Raw genomic sequence first — 15,120 nt, 5'->3', positions numbered from 1 at the left:
GTCATTAGAAAGTTGATATTGGCATGTAAACCTAACAATCTAAAATCCAAAAAAGCAACCTCCCCCTATTAGATGAGATCAATGGTATATTTAATCTTTAACAGAGTAGTGAGAGGAGGAAGAAACAGCCCTGGATGCTGGTAAGAAGAAAACAACTGCAGATTTAACAAGGAGATGACTGACTAGCCTAGAGTTGAAACAGAAGTGAGTCACTTGCTGCCAAGGGGCAATAGGGGGCCTGAAGATACTGGAGGGTACATGGGGGAAGAAAAGAGAAAGCTACCAGGTTATATGAGGGCTACCCTGGTGGCTCAGTGGTAAAGAACCCTTCCCTGCCAAAGCAAGAGATGTGGGTTCAATCCCTGGGTTGGGAAGATCCCCTGGATAAGGAAATGGCAACCCACTCCAGTTATTCCCCTGGACAGAGGAGCCTGGCAGGCTACGGTTCAAGGGGTCACAAAGAGTCAGACATGACTTACCAACTAAACAATAATCAGGTTATATGAGTCTCACACAGCATCAGGCAGTGGTCCTGTAACAGAGCAGGATGAGCACAGCCCTGAGCAGACAGCCATTACTCTGCATCCTGTTACTAGGCAACAGGTCTTTCTCAGCCATTGGTCAGTGCCCCAGTGGGCCCTGCCCACAAGGAACTAACTGTCAGTGAATGATTGTTAGTTGTTCTGCTCAGCTATTGGTCAGCACAGCAGTGGGCCCTGTCCCCTGGTAACTGTCAGTGAGGGACCCTGGGGAAGTGATTCAGTCAAGGTCAGTGGCGTGGTGGTCATCAGTGGAAAGTGAGGTAAGAGGCAGATTCAGGCCTTCTCCTGGAGGCCCTCCAGTTTTTGCCCAGCCTTGGGCCAGCAAGTGAGCTGGAGGGCCCAGGGAACAGACTGGGACTAAGTCCTGCAGGGCTCCAGAGCCCTCACTAAGACCCTCCATTAGCTGTGGCCCAGGCCTTGAGGAGCAGTGAACCTCTCCCCATCCCTGTCTCTGCAACCTAATAGCAATGGCCATCTGTCTCGGTCACAGCCCATGAAATCTAGTCTCCCCATCTAGGCGCCACGAGGAGACCGAGGGCCAGTTGGGTTGGATGCCTGACTCCTTCAAGGATGACAGCTAGGCAGGATATGGGAACCTGGCCCTGAAGGAGCTGCCAGGTGAGATCTGCCTCCTCTTAGCCAGGACTTGGATCTTGGAGGGTGTTGGGCCTTGGGACTTCCTCCTTTCTTGTCAGGACAGAGAATAACATTCATCTGGTAGAGGTTTATAGGAATATTATTACCTGACCATGACCAGACCTCAAGAACAAAGGATCTGACACCGAGAAGTCTGCAACAACCACGCCTATCCTTCACGTTTTGCTTTTAAATGGACTTGCTAAAAGCTTTTAGTAACTTTGGGGTTCTTAGAGCATGAACCTCTTTGTATGAATCTGTTCCAAACTTAATCCATTCCAGTCTCTTCAGAACAATAAATCTTTCTCTGTTCCAAACTCTAATGTTTAGTACCGAAGGGCCGCATGTGCATAGGGCACATGGACTTGCGATTTCAGTAACAGTCCTTTACCCCTCAATCTTACCCTATGCCTTGGCAAATGAAATGGTCTGAGTTTTTATGGAAATACTGACATTTATAACAACTGTATTTTCCTTTATTCAATCTTTCTGACATTCAATCAAATATTACATTAAGAATGCAAGAACATAATGTTAAAAATGATTTTTTTAGACTGAACATAAATAATCCATATAGAAAACTGATTCTGATGAATGTCATGGATAATGCCTGGAAAAGCAAATATATGCTAAATCTAACGATCCCTTTTCAAAAAATCTTTTCATAAATTAATAGTGGTACTCTTTAGTATCCCTCTTTCAATAGTTGATAGAGAAATAAGGCAAAAAACTATTCAATGTATAGAAGATTTGACCAACTCTGCCAAAGAATTTGACTTAATTTATAATGACGCACCCAATACTGGCAAAACCATAACTCTCCTCAAACATAATGAAACACTCAATGACATAAAGCATATGCTGGCCCATAACACAAGTCACAAAATTTTTTTTAGGATAGACATTGTACAGAGTATAATTTCGAACTATGATGGTATTAAACTATAAATCATTAACTGAAAGAAGATGCTGCAAAGTGCTGCACTCAATATGCCAGCAAATTTGGAAAACTCGGCAGTGGCCACAGTACTGGAAAAGGTCAATTTTCATTCCAATCCCAAAGAAAGGCAATGCCAAAGAATGCTCAGACTACTGCACAATTGCACTCATCTCACACGCCAGTAAAGTAATGCTCAAAATTCTATAAGCCAGGCTTCAGCAATATGTGAACCGTGAACTTCCAGATGTTCAAGCTGGTTTTAGAAAAGGCAGAGGAACCAGAAATCAAATTGCCAACATTCGCTGGATCATCGAGAACGCAAGAGAGTTCCAGAAAAAAACATCTATTTCTGGTTTATTGACTATGCCAAAGCCTTTGACTGTGTGGATCACAATAAACTGTGGAAAATTCTGAAAGAGATGAGAATACCAGACCACCTGACCTGCCTCATGAGAAACCTATATGCAGGTCAGGAAGCAACAGTTAGAAGTGGACATGGAACAACAGACTGGTTCCAAATAGGAAAAGAAGTACATCAAGGCTGTATATTGTCACCCTGTTTATTTAACTTATATGCAGAGTACATCATGAGAAACGCTGGGCTGGAAGAAGCACAAGCTGGAATCAAGATTGCCGGGAGAAATATAAATAACCTCAGATATGCAGATGACACCACCCTTACGGGAGAAAGTGAAGAGGAACTAAAAAGCCTCTTGATGAAAGTGAAAGAGGAGAGCAAAAAAGTTGGCTTAAAGCTCAACATTCAGAAAACGAAGATCATGGCATCTGGTCCCATCACTTCATGGCAAGTAGATGGGGAAACAGTGCAAATGGTGTCAGACTTTATTTTTTCGGAATCCAAAAATCAGCGCAGATGGTGACTGCAGCCATGAAATTAAAAGACGCTTACTCCTTGGAAGGAAAGTTATGACCAACCTAGACAGCATATTAAAAAGCAGAGACATTACTTTGCCAACAAAAGTCCGTCTAGTCAAGGCTATGATTTTTCCAGTGGTCATGTATGGATGTGAGAGCTGGACTATAAAGAAAGCTGACGGCTGAAGAATTGTTGTTTGTGAACTGTGGTGTTGGAGAAGACTCTTGAGAGTCCCTCAGACTGCAAGGAGTTCCAACCAGTCCATCCTAAAGGAGATCAGTCCTGGGTGTTCTTTGGAAGGACCGATGCTGAAGCTGAAACTCTAATACTTTGGCCACCTCATGGAAAGAGTTGACTCATTGGAAAAGACCCTGATGCTGGGAGGGATTGAGGGCAGGGGGAGAAGGGGATGACAGAGGATAAGATGGCTGGATGGCCATCTTGATGGACTTGACTTGATGGACATGAGTTTAAGTAAACTCCCAGAGTTGATAATGGACAAGGAGGCCTGGGGTGCTGCAATTCATGGGGTTACAAGGAGTTGGACACAACTGAGCGACTGAACTGAAGTATAATATATCCAGAGAATCTACATATGCTTGAAGATTATACAGCACACATCTAGTAGATCATGCATCAAGAAAATATCTCAAAAAAAAACACAATAAATTGTGTGATGAAAACACAACTTGTTAAAATTTGATTATAGCTGATTAGTACTTAGATTTATATTATTATATGCAATATAGAGAAAGAAAAAGACACAAAATGAATGATATGAACTTTGACAGCAAGAAGCTAGATGAAAACTAACATGGAGGAAAATTATATGATAACTGTAAAAGACGAAGAAAACACATTTGATAAAATTCAACATCCATTCATGATAAAACTTCTAAGTAGGAATAGCTGTGTTTTATTTTCAGCCTGATAAATTAAGGCTAAATAACAAAACTAAATAAGTCCTACTGCTGCTTCTAAGTCACTTCAGTCGTGTCCGACTCTGTGACCCCATAGACGTCAACCAACCAGGCTCCCCCGCCCCTGGGATTCTCCAGGCAAGAACACTGGAGTGGGTTGCTATTTCCTTCTCCAATGCAGGAAAGTGAAAAGTGAAAGTGAAGTCGCTCAGTCGTGTCTCTTAGCAACCCCATGGACTGCAGGCCACCAGGCCCCTCCATCCATGGGATTCTCCAGGGAAGAGTACTGGAGTGGGATGCCATTGCCTTCTCCCAATAAGTCCTACTATCATATTTAATGGTAAAATATGGACCATATTCCCCTATGATCAGGAGGAAGACAAGGCATTCAAGTCTTATCAGCATAATTCAATACTGTACTGAAGGTCATAGTGAGTACAATCAAGCAAGAATAATATATAAAAGATGAGAGCCTGGTGGAAGATGGTGGCAGAGTAAAATGTAGAGATCATCTTTCTTTCCAAAGATACATCAAAATCACAGCCTGTGGAATAACTCCTATAAAGCACCTACCGAATGCTGGCAGAAAACCTCAGACTTACGAAAAGGCAAGTTAACCCTCACACAAAGTGGTAGGGAAACCTAAGAAAAAAAAAGAGACCAATGAAATTGGATGGGTCCTGCACCTTAGGGAGGGAGCTGTGAAGGAGGAAAAGTTTCTGTACACTCTCAAGGGTGCAGGGACATAACCTCAGAGGGGAACACAGCAACGGGTGCTAAGGCGGCAAAACAGAGAGAACTCACCACGGTGATTGCTGCCTATAAGCGTTCCCCAGCAAAGAAGCTGTTTGCACACCCACCTCAGGGAGTAGACGTGGGTGCTAATGCTTGGGGTTCAGACTCCAGGGAGAGGACTGGGGTTGACGGCCTTGAAGATACTCTGAGGAAGTTAGTACAACACAGCCAAGGGAGTCCAAGGAAAAGCCTAGGCCTACCAGAGAGGCAAGAGACCTTAACTCTGTGGACCTCTAACTCTATGTGTTCTCAGAGCACAGGACTCCACCTTCATGACTGCCATAGCTGGGACTAGCCAGCTGCTGTCTGTGAACGCAGGGTTGGACACGGCCATACACCTGTCGCCACTAAGGCTGGCACAAGTGCCAGAGGTGGCGGGCGAGACAAGGCTGGGGTCTGAAATTCCAGAAGCTGGCTGCAGCAGCCGTGGGCAAGCGGTGAACAGGTACAGGTCACTACCCAAAACTTTCTGGGAGCCTATGCAGCTTGGCTCTTCCAAGAGACCCGTGACATAGGGGCAATTTCTCTGGGAGAGTGCATAACCCACCACAGACTGTAGCAACTTCCAACAGGTCTCTAAAAGGTCCTCACCACTGCAGGCGCTCCCCACACAAGCTAATTGTGGGTGCCGTACCTCTCCCTCTCCCCAGCCCAACTGAGCAAGTTAGCCCTAATAACCCTCAGCCTTCGCTCCCTCTTGTTTGGGCAGGGAACAGAAGTTGGAGGGCAGCCTACAAGCAGAGGTGGGGCCAAAACCAAAGACAAACACTAGGGACTGGGACCAAAGAAGAGGGAGGGGATGCACCTCTGCAGCAGCAGGTACGTGAGATTGAATCCTCACAATTAGCTAGATACTGTGGACTTTGGGGCCAATTGTGGACTTTAGAAGCAAGTGCAAGCTAGAGTAAGGTCAGATTGGAGTCGCAGCTAACCCCACAGTGCCCACAGTAGGTCCAGAGACCTTTCTAGAAAGAGTGGAGGACTTTTTGAGTAGGCAGATTGACTGGAGCTCACTACATGGTAAGGATATGTCAGAGGATAGTATTTTTCTTACTACTACTCCTCTCTATATTTTTTGTTTGTTTTGTTCTATTCCTATTCCTTTTTTAGTAATCCTTTTTAATTTTTGCTTTTCCCTTTTTTAATGCTTTTATTTTATTTTTAAACTCATTTTCTTTTTTCCTATTTCTATAGTACCTTTTCACTATACTGCATTTTCCTTCATGTTTCTGTCTTTTTGCTACTCTAGTTTTTAGTGTTTGTTTTCATTTATGGGTTTGTTTATTGCTTTCCTGCTCTCTTTTTTTGTTTTCTCTCTTTATTCATTCTTTCTTTGTTTTTTCTTTTTATGAGTGTGAGTCTCTGAGCTTCTTTATGCATTCCTGTCTGATTCATGCTGCTTTTTTGTCTTGGGGCTTTTCTGTTATTTTTTGTTTGTTTGTTTATATTTCTTATTTTACTTTTCCCTTCTGCTCTGTGTGGCTTGTGAAGTCTTGGTGCTTCAGCAAGGCATCAGGCCTCAACCTCTGAGGTGGGAGACCTGAGTCCAGGAAAAGGGATCACCAGAGAATTCTCAACTCCATCAAATATTAATGAACAAGAGCTCTCCATCTCAACACTAAGACCTGGTCCCACTCAGAGGTCAAGTTACAGTGCCAGACACCACATCCCAAACAACTATCAAAACAGGAACACAACCCTGCCCAAAGTCATCCAAAGCCCACAGATACCCCATAACACACCAATGGACACAACACTGCCTTTTATAGAGACAACATCCAGCTCCACCCATCAGAATATAGACACCTCTCCCTCCAGACCAGGAAACCATCACAAGGCAGTGGGCCAGCCTCACCCCCGGGGGCAGATTCTGTAAGAGGAGCTACAGCCTTGCAGTCTGTGGAAAAGAGACCCAACCACAGTAAATCAAACAGAATGAAAAGACAGAGAGACATGCAGCAGATGAAAGCGTTTGGGAAAAATCCTCCAGACCAAATAAATGAGGAAACAGGCAGTCTACCTGAAAAAGAATTCAGAGTGATGCTGATAAAGATGATACAAAAAAAAGAAAAGATGATCCAAAACCTCAGAAATAAAATGGAGTCACAGATATGGAAGTCACAGAATGGAAGCATGGATTCAGAAAATACAAGAAGTATTTAACAAGGACCTAGAAGAAATAAAGAACAATCAATAATGAACAAAATAATATCTGAAATAAAAAATACACACGAGGGAACCAATAGCAGAATAACTGAGGCAGAAGAATGGATAAGTGAGCTGGAAGATAAAATGGTAGAAATAACCTGAAGCAGGGCAGATTAAAGAAAAAAGAATGGAAAGAAATGAGGGCAGTCTCAGAGGCCTCTGGAACAAACATTAAACACACCAACATGCAAATTATAGTGGTCCCAGGGGAAGAAGAAAAAAAGAAAGAGCATGAGAAAATATTTGACGAGATTATAGTTGAAAACACCCCTAACATTGGAAAGAAAATAGCCACCCAAATTCAGGAAGCCCAGACAGTCCCATACAAGATAAAACCAAAGAGAATCATGCCAAGACACATATTAATCAAACTAACAAAAATAAACACAAAGAAAAAAAATATTAACAGCAGCAAGGGAAAAAGAAACAAATAATATACAAGGAAATCCCCATAAGGTTAACAGCTGGTCTTTCAGCAGAAACTCTGCAGGCCATAAGGGAGTGGCAGGATATACTTAAAGTGATGAAGGGAAAAACCTACAACCATCTCATGCCGGTCAGAATGGCTGCTATCAAAAAGTCTACAAACAATAAATGCTGGAGAGGGTGCAGAGAAAAGGGAACCCTCTTACACTGTTGGAGGGAATGCAAACTAGTACAGCCACTATGGAGAGCAGCGTGGAGATTCCTTAAAAAACTGGAACTAGAACTGCCATATGACCCAGCAATCCCACTGCTGGGCATACACACCGAGGAAACCAGAATTGAAAGAGACACGTGTACCCCAATGCTCAACGCACCACTGTTTACAATAGCCAGGATATGGAAGCAACCTAGATGTCCATCAGCAGATGAATGGATAAGAAAGCTGTGGTACCTATACACAATGGAATATTACTCGGCCATTAAAAATGCTTTTGAATCAGTTCTAATGAGGTGGATGAAACTGGAGCCTATTATACAGAGTGAAGTAAGTCAGAAAGAACACCACCAATACAGTATACTAACACATATATATGGAATTTAGAAAAATGGTAACAATGACCCTATATGTGAGACAGCAAAAGAGACACAGATGTAAAAAACAGACTTTTGGACTCTGTGGGAGAAGGCAAGTGTGGGATGATTTGAGGGAATAGCATTGAAACATGTATATTATCATATGTGAAACAGATCACCAGTCCAGGTTCGATGCATGAGACAGGGTGCTCAGGGCTGGTGCGCTGGGATAACCCTGAGGGATGGGATGGGGAGGTAGGTGGGAGGGGGGTTCAGGATGGGGAACACATGTACACCCATGGCTGATTCATGTCAATGTATGGCACAAACCACTACAATACTGTAAAGTAATTAGCCTCCAATTAAAATAAATTAATTAATTTAAAAGACTAAAAAAATAAAAGATTACTCTACCCGAAAAAATGTCATTCAGATTCGAAAGAGAAATCAAAAGCTTTACAGATAAGCCGAAGTTAAGAGAATTCAGCACCATCCAACCAGTTATAAAACAAAAGCTAAAGGAATTTCTCTAGATAGGAAACACAAAAGAAAGAACAGACCAACAAAAACCCAAATCAACAAAGTAAATGGGAATAAGATCATACCTGTCAATAATTACCTTAAGTGTAAATGGATTAAATATTTCAACCAAAAGACACAGGCTCGCTGAATGGATACAAAAACCAGACCCTGTGTATGCTGTTTATAAGAGACACATCTCAGGCCAAGGGACACATACAGACTGAAAGTGAGGGGCTGGAAAAAGACATTCCTTGCAAATGGAAATTAAAGCAAAAGTAGCAATACACATATCAGATAACACAGACTTTAAAATAAAAACCATTACAAGATACAAAGAAGAACACATAATGATCAAGGGATCAATCCAAGAAGATTTAACAATTATAAATATATATGTACCCTACATAAGAGCACCTCAAAGCAAATGCTAACAACCATAGGAGAAGTCAACAGTAACACAATAATAGTGGGAAACTTTAACACTCCACTCACACCAATGGACAGATCATCTGGAGAGAAAATAAGTAAACACAAGTCTTAAATGGACAAAACAGACCTAATGATAACTATAGGACATTACATCCAAAAACAGCAAAAGACATTTTTTTCTCAAGTACACATGGAACATTCTTCAGTGTAGATCACATCTTGGGTCACAAATTAAGCCTTGGTAAACTTAAGGAAACTGTAGTTTTATCAATCATTTTTTTTTCTGACCTCAAGGCTGTAGGATTTGATATCAATTACAGGAAAAATAAAACTGTAAAAAACACAAACACATGGAGGCTAAACAATATGCTTCTAAACAGCCCAGAGGTTGCTGAAGCAACCAAGCCCAGTTCAGTTCAGTAGCTCAGTTGTGTCCAACTCTGCGACCTCATGAGCTGCAGCATGCCAGCCCTCCCTGTCCATCACCAACTCCCAGAGCCTACTCAAACTCATGTCCATCATGTCGGTGATGCCATCCAACCATCTCATCCTCTGTCATCCCCTTCTCCTCCCACCTTCAACCTTTCCCAGCATCAGGGTCTTTTCCAGTGAGTTGGTTTTTTGCATCAGATGGCCAAAGTACTGGAGTTTCAGCTTCAACATGAGTCCTTCCAATGAATATTCAGGACTGAATTCAAAGAGGAAGTAAAAAAAAATACCTAGAAACATGATAATGAAAACATGACAATTCAAAACCTGCAGGATGCAGTAAAAGCAGTGCTAAGAGGGAAGTTTATAGCAGTACAGTCTAGCTCAAAAAGCAAACAAACTGGAAAAATGTCAAATAAAGAACCTAATCTCATACCTAAAGCTATTAGGAAAAGAAGAACAAAAAGCTCCAAAGTTAGTAGAAGGAAAGAAATCCTAAAGATCAGAACAGAAATGAAATGAAGGAGACAATAGCAAAGATCAAATAAATAAATAAATAAAAGCTGGTTCTTTGAGAAGATACACAAAATTGACAAGCCATTAGCCAGACTGATCAAGAAGAAAGAAGACTCAAATCAATAAAATTAGAAATGAAAAAGGAGAAGTTACATCAGACAACACAGAAATACAAATCATCACAAGAGACTACTATGAGTAACTATATATGCCCATAAAATGGACAACCTGGAAGGAATGGACAAATTCCTAGAAAAGCACAACTTTTCAAGACCGAACCAGGAAGAATTAGAAAGAGATAAATCACAAGCACTGAAATTGAAACTGTGAACAAAATCTTCCACAAAGACCCAGGATTAGAGGGCTTCACAGGCAAATAGCATCAAACATTTAGAGAAGAGCTAACACCCATCCTACTCAAACTGTTTCAAAACATTGCAGGAGGAGGAAAACCCCCAAACTCAGTCTATGAGGCCACCATCACCCTGATACCAAATCCAGACAAAGACACCACACACACACACACAAAGAAAAGCGTAGGCCAATATCACTGATGAACATAAATGCTAAAATCCTTAATTCTAGCAAACAGAACCGAACAACACATTAAAAGAATGACACACCATGATTAAGTGGGGTTTATCCTAGGGATGCCAAGATTCTTCTAAATAAGCAAATCAATCAATGAGATACACCATATTAACAAATCAAAAGGTAAAATCTGTATGATCATTCAACATTTGTAGAGAAAGCTTTCAACAAAATTCAACACCCATTTACAGTACATATATACAAAAAAAAAATCTCTCCAGAAAATCAGCACAGAAGGAACATACCTCAACATAATAAAAACCATATAAGACAAACCCTCAGCAAACCTTATTCTCAATGGTGAAAAAATGAAAGCATTTCTTCTAAGATTAGGAACAAGACAAGGGTGCCCACTCTCACCACTATTATTCAATACAGATCTGGAAGTCCTAGCCATGACAAACAGAGCAGAAAAAGAAAAGAAATCCAGATTGTAAACGAAGAAGTAAAACTCTCACTGTTTGCAGATGACATATATTATACATAGAATACCCTAAAAATGCCACCCAAAATCTACTAGAGCATATCAATATATTTAGCAAAGTCACAGGATATAAAATATGCAGAAATCTCTTGCATTCCTATATAGTAACAATGGAAAATTAGAAAAATTAAGGAAATAATCCCATTCATCATTGCAACGAAATAATAAAATATCTAGGAATAAACCTACCTCAAGAAACAAAAGTTTTCTGAATTCAGGAAACTATAAGACACTGATGAAATCAAAGACAACACAAACAGATGGAGAGATATATACCATGTTCTTGGATCAGTTCAGTTTAGTCACTCAGTGATATCCGACTCTTTGTGACCCCATGGACTGCAGCATGCCAGGCTTCCTTGTCTGTCACCAATTCCCAGAGCTAGAAGAATCAGTATTGTCAAAATGTCTATACAACTCAAGGCAATCTACAGATTCAATGTAATCTTTATTAAATTACCAGTGGCACTTTTCACAGAAACAGAGCAAAAATCACAATTTGTATGGAAACACAAAATATCCCAAATAGCTCAAGTAATCCTGAGAAAGAGAACGGAGCTGGAGGAAATCAAACTCCCTGACTTCAGACTATACTACAAAGCCACAATCATTAAGACAGTATAGTACTGTCCACAGACCAATGGAACAAGATAGAAAGCCCAGAGATAAACCCACACACCTAGGGGCACCTCATCTTCAACAAAGGAGGCAAAAATATACAATGGAGAAAAGACATCCTCTTCAGTAAGTGGTGCTAGAAAAACCGGACAGCTATATGTAGAAGAGTGAGATTACAATACTTCCTAAACCCATACGCAAAAATAAACTCAAAAGGGATTAAAGACGTAAATGTAAGGCCAGAAACTATAAAGTTTTTAGAAGAAAACATACACTGTACACTGTTTGACATAAATGGCAGAAAGATTCTCTTTGAGCCACCTCTGAGATTAATGGAAATAAAAATAAATGGGGCCAAATAAAACTTAAAACCTTTTGCACAGAAAAGGAATCTATAAACTAGATGAAAAGACAACCCTCAGAATGGAAGAAAATACTTGCAAACAATGTGACTTTGAAGGGATTAATTTCCAAAATATATCAACAGCTCATATAGCTTAATATAAAAAATAATCCAACCAAAAAATGGGCAGAAGGCCTAAATAGACATTTCTCCGAAGAAGACATAACAGATAGCCAATTAACACGCAGAAAGGTGCTCAACATCAGTCACAATTAGAGAAATGCAAATGGAAACTACAATGAGGGATCACTTCATACCAGTCAGAATAGCCATCATCAAAAAACTTACAAACAATAAAAGCTGGAGAGGATGTGAAGAAAAGCGAACCCTCCTGCACTGATAGTGGAAATGTAAACTGATACAACCAATATGGAAAATAGTATGGAGATTCCTTACAAAACTAGGTAAAAATCAACCATATTATCCAACAATCCCACTACTAGGCATACACCTGAGAAAACCACAATTGTAAAATACACATGTATCCCAATATTCACTGCTGCAATATTTACAATAGCCAGGACTTGGCTGCAACCTAGATGTTCATCTAGGATGAATGATAAATGAATGGATAAAGAAATGTGGTACATATGTATAATGAAATATTACTCAGCCATAAAAAGGAATGAACTTGAGTCAGTTGTAATTAACGTAGAGTCTCCCCTATAGACTGAAATAAGTCAGAAAGAGAAAAACAAGAATTTCACATTAACACATACATATGGAATCTAGAAAAAATGATACTGATAAAAGTAGCAGAGAATGGACTGTGGATACAGCAAGGGAAGAAAAGGGTAGGATGAACTGAGAAAGCAGCATGGAGATACGTGCATTATCGTGTGTGAGATAGTGGGAAGTTGCTATATAACACAGGGAGCCCAGCCCGGTGCTCTGTGATGACCCACTGGGGTAGAATTGGGGACGGGGAGGACGGCACCTGAGAGAGAGTATATATGTATATAATTATGACTGATTCAACACTTCGGTATGGCAGAAACCAACATAACATTGCAAAGCAATTTTCCACCAATTAAAAAATTTATAAATACTGACATCGTGAAAAAATAAGTAAAAGATGCATAGATTGAAAGGAAAGAAGTAAAAGTGCCTTTATTTTTAGATGACTTAAATTATGTACTCAGAAATGTTAAGAAGCCTATATAAAAAAAGGCCACAGACAAAAAAAGAAAACCAGCTCTAATATGTGAATTTAGTAATATCACAGATACACAGTCAAAATATAAAATTAACTTGAACTTCTAAATATGAATGTCTGGAAAATGAAATTTAACACTCATATAATGCTATAATATAAAAAACAAATTATATATACATTTATGGTTAAATTTAACAAAAGTCATTCAAAGAAAAAGTTAGGGTATCTGTGTAAATAAAAAATAAAATATTCTTGGACTTGAAAACTCAAAATTTAACATATATATTCTTTTCAGATTAATGTAGAATGAGAATCAACAATTCTTTTATTCTGAAGAGGAATAACAAATATTTTAACCTCTATAAGCCATATGATCTCTGTCACAATTATTCAACATACCATAGCATGTGTTAGCACAGAAACATGGAATGTGTATGTGAATGAGCACAGTCTTTTTTTGATAAAAGTTTAATTATAAAAACCGTGGTCAAATTTGACTTTGGAGTACTGCTTGTCAATACTTGATCAATTAAAAAATCTATTAATAGGTCTTGGAATAGATTTTGACAATATGATGGTAGAATTTTATTTAAAATCCAAATGACCTACAAGAATCAAGTGATCTTGAAAATAAGGACAAAACTGAGACCTAAAAGGATCTGGCTTCCATACATGATTATAGATATCATAATAAAGATAGTATGGTTTTAGAAAAGAATAAACACATAGCTTAATATAAAACAAGTGTGAAGCCATATACCAACACATAAACAGTTAATTTTCAATGAGATTGCCAAAGAAATTCACTAAGGAAAAAATAATCCCTTGATAAATGGTACTGAGACAATTATATATTTACCTAGTTTTAAAAATTAAAAATGTGATAAAAAGCTTTGACCTCTATTGTATACCATACATAAAAGTTAATTGGAAATGAATCAGTGCTAAATATAAAACTATAACTTGAAAACTTCTATAAAAAAGACAGAAAGTAGCTTTGTAAATTTGGGATAAAGTTTCCATAAAAATGCCACATGAGAAAAAAAGTTTCAGAAGATACTGATAAATTTTACTTTATCAAAATTAAAAATTTCTGATCAAAATCCATCATTAAATATTTAAGCAATTCAGACTACCAAGAAAATACCTATAATATACATATTAAATAGGAACTTGATTCTAGAGTATATAACTCTTCAAATTCAATAATAAAAATAAACAATCTAATATAACATGGGTAAAGCCTTAAACAGAAGTTTCATGAATAAACATATATATAATCAATAAGCATAAAACTTGCTCAACACTATTAATCACTTGGGAAATGCAAAAAGGCAATGGCACCCCACTCCAGTACTCTTGCCTGGAAAATCCCATGGACGGAGGAGCCTGGTAGGCTATAGTCCATGGGGTCGCTAAGAGTCAGACGCGACTGAGCGACTTCACTTTCACTTTCCACTTTCATGCATTGGAGAAGGAAATGGCAACCCACTCCAATGTTCTTGCCTGGAGAATCCCAGAGATGGGAGCCTGGTGGGCTGCCGTCTATGGGGTCACACAGGGTCGGACACGACTGAAGTGACTTAGCAGCAGCAGCAACAAATCACTATAGTGGCTAAGAAGAAAAAGATTAACACCATCAAATGTTACATAGAATGTGGAGAAATTGGTCTTATACATGGTTTGGGGGAATGTAAAATTTGCAAGCACTTTGGAAAACTGTTAGGCAGTATCTTAAAATATGGTAAGAACCTTTACGTATTACTCCAATTTTACTCCAGTAATATGAAAATACATGTCTTCAAAAAGCCTGTGTAGCAGTATTTAAACAAAGTTAGTTCATGATAGTAAGAACTGGATACAGTCCAAGCGTCCATCAATAGGACAATGGAAAAAGTTTTTGATCATTGTATAATTTAAAAATTTAGAAAGATAATAATAACCCTATATGCAAGACAGCAAGAGAGACACAGATGTATAGAACAGTCTTTTGAACTCTGTGGGAGAAGGTGAAGATGGGATGATCTGAGAGAATAGCATTGAAACATGTATATT

General features: G+C 39.3%; 1 pseudogene across 1 annotated transcript in view; it reads right to left on the bottom strand.

The window, feature by feature from the left end:
* Positions 1-711: 711 nt before the first annotated feature.
* Positions 712-15,120, bottom strand: part of LOC147374460 (protein ILRUN-like) — a 161,969-nt pseudogene continuing 147,560 nt past the window's right edge. Inside the window, exon 5 of the transcript XR_015162781.1 lies at positions 712-14,680. The product of XR_015162781.1 is annotated as a protein ILRUN-like (transcript). The remainder of the gene's footprint in view (positions 14,681-15,120) is intronic.

The sequence above is a fragment of the Bos grunniens genome, chromosome 4, assembly GCF_055505025.1.
Source record: "Bos grunniens cultivar Pamir isolate PY7600 chromosome 4, Bosgru_T2T1.0, whole genome shotgun sequence".
NCBI classification, from domain to species: domain Eukaryota; kingdom Metazoa; phylum Chordata; class Mammalia; order Artiodactyla; family Bovidae; genus Bos; species Bos grunniens.
This window is presented reverse-complemented; position numbering and strand designations above follow the sequence as displayed.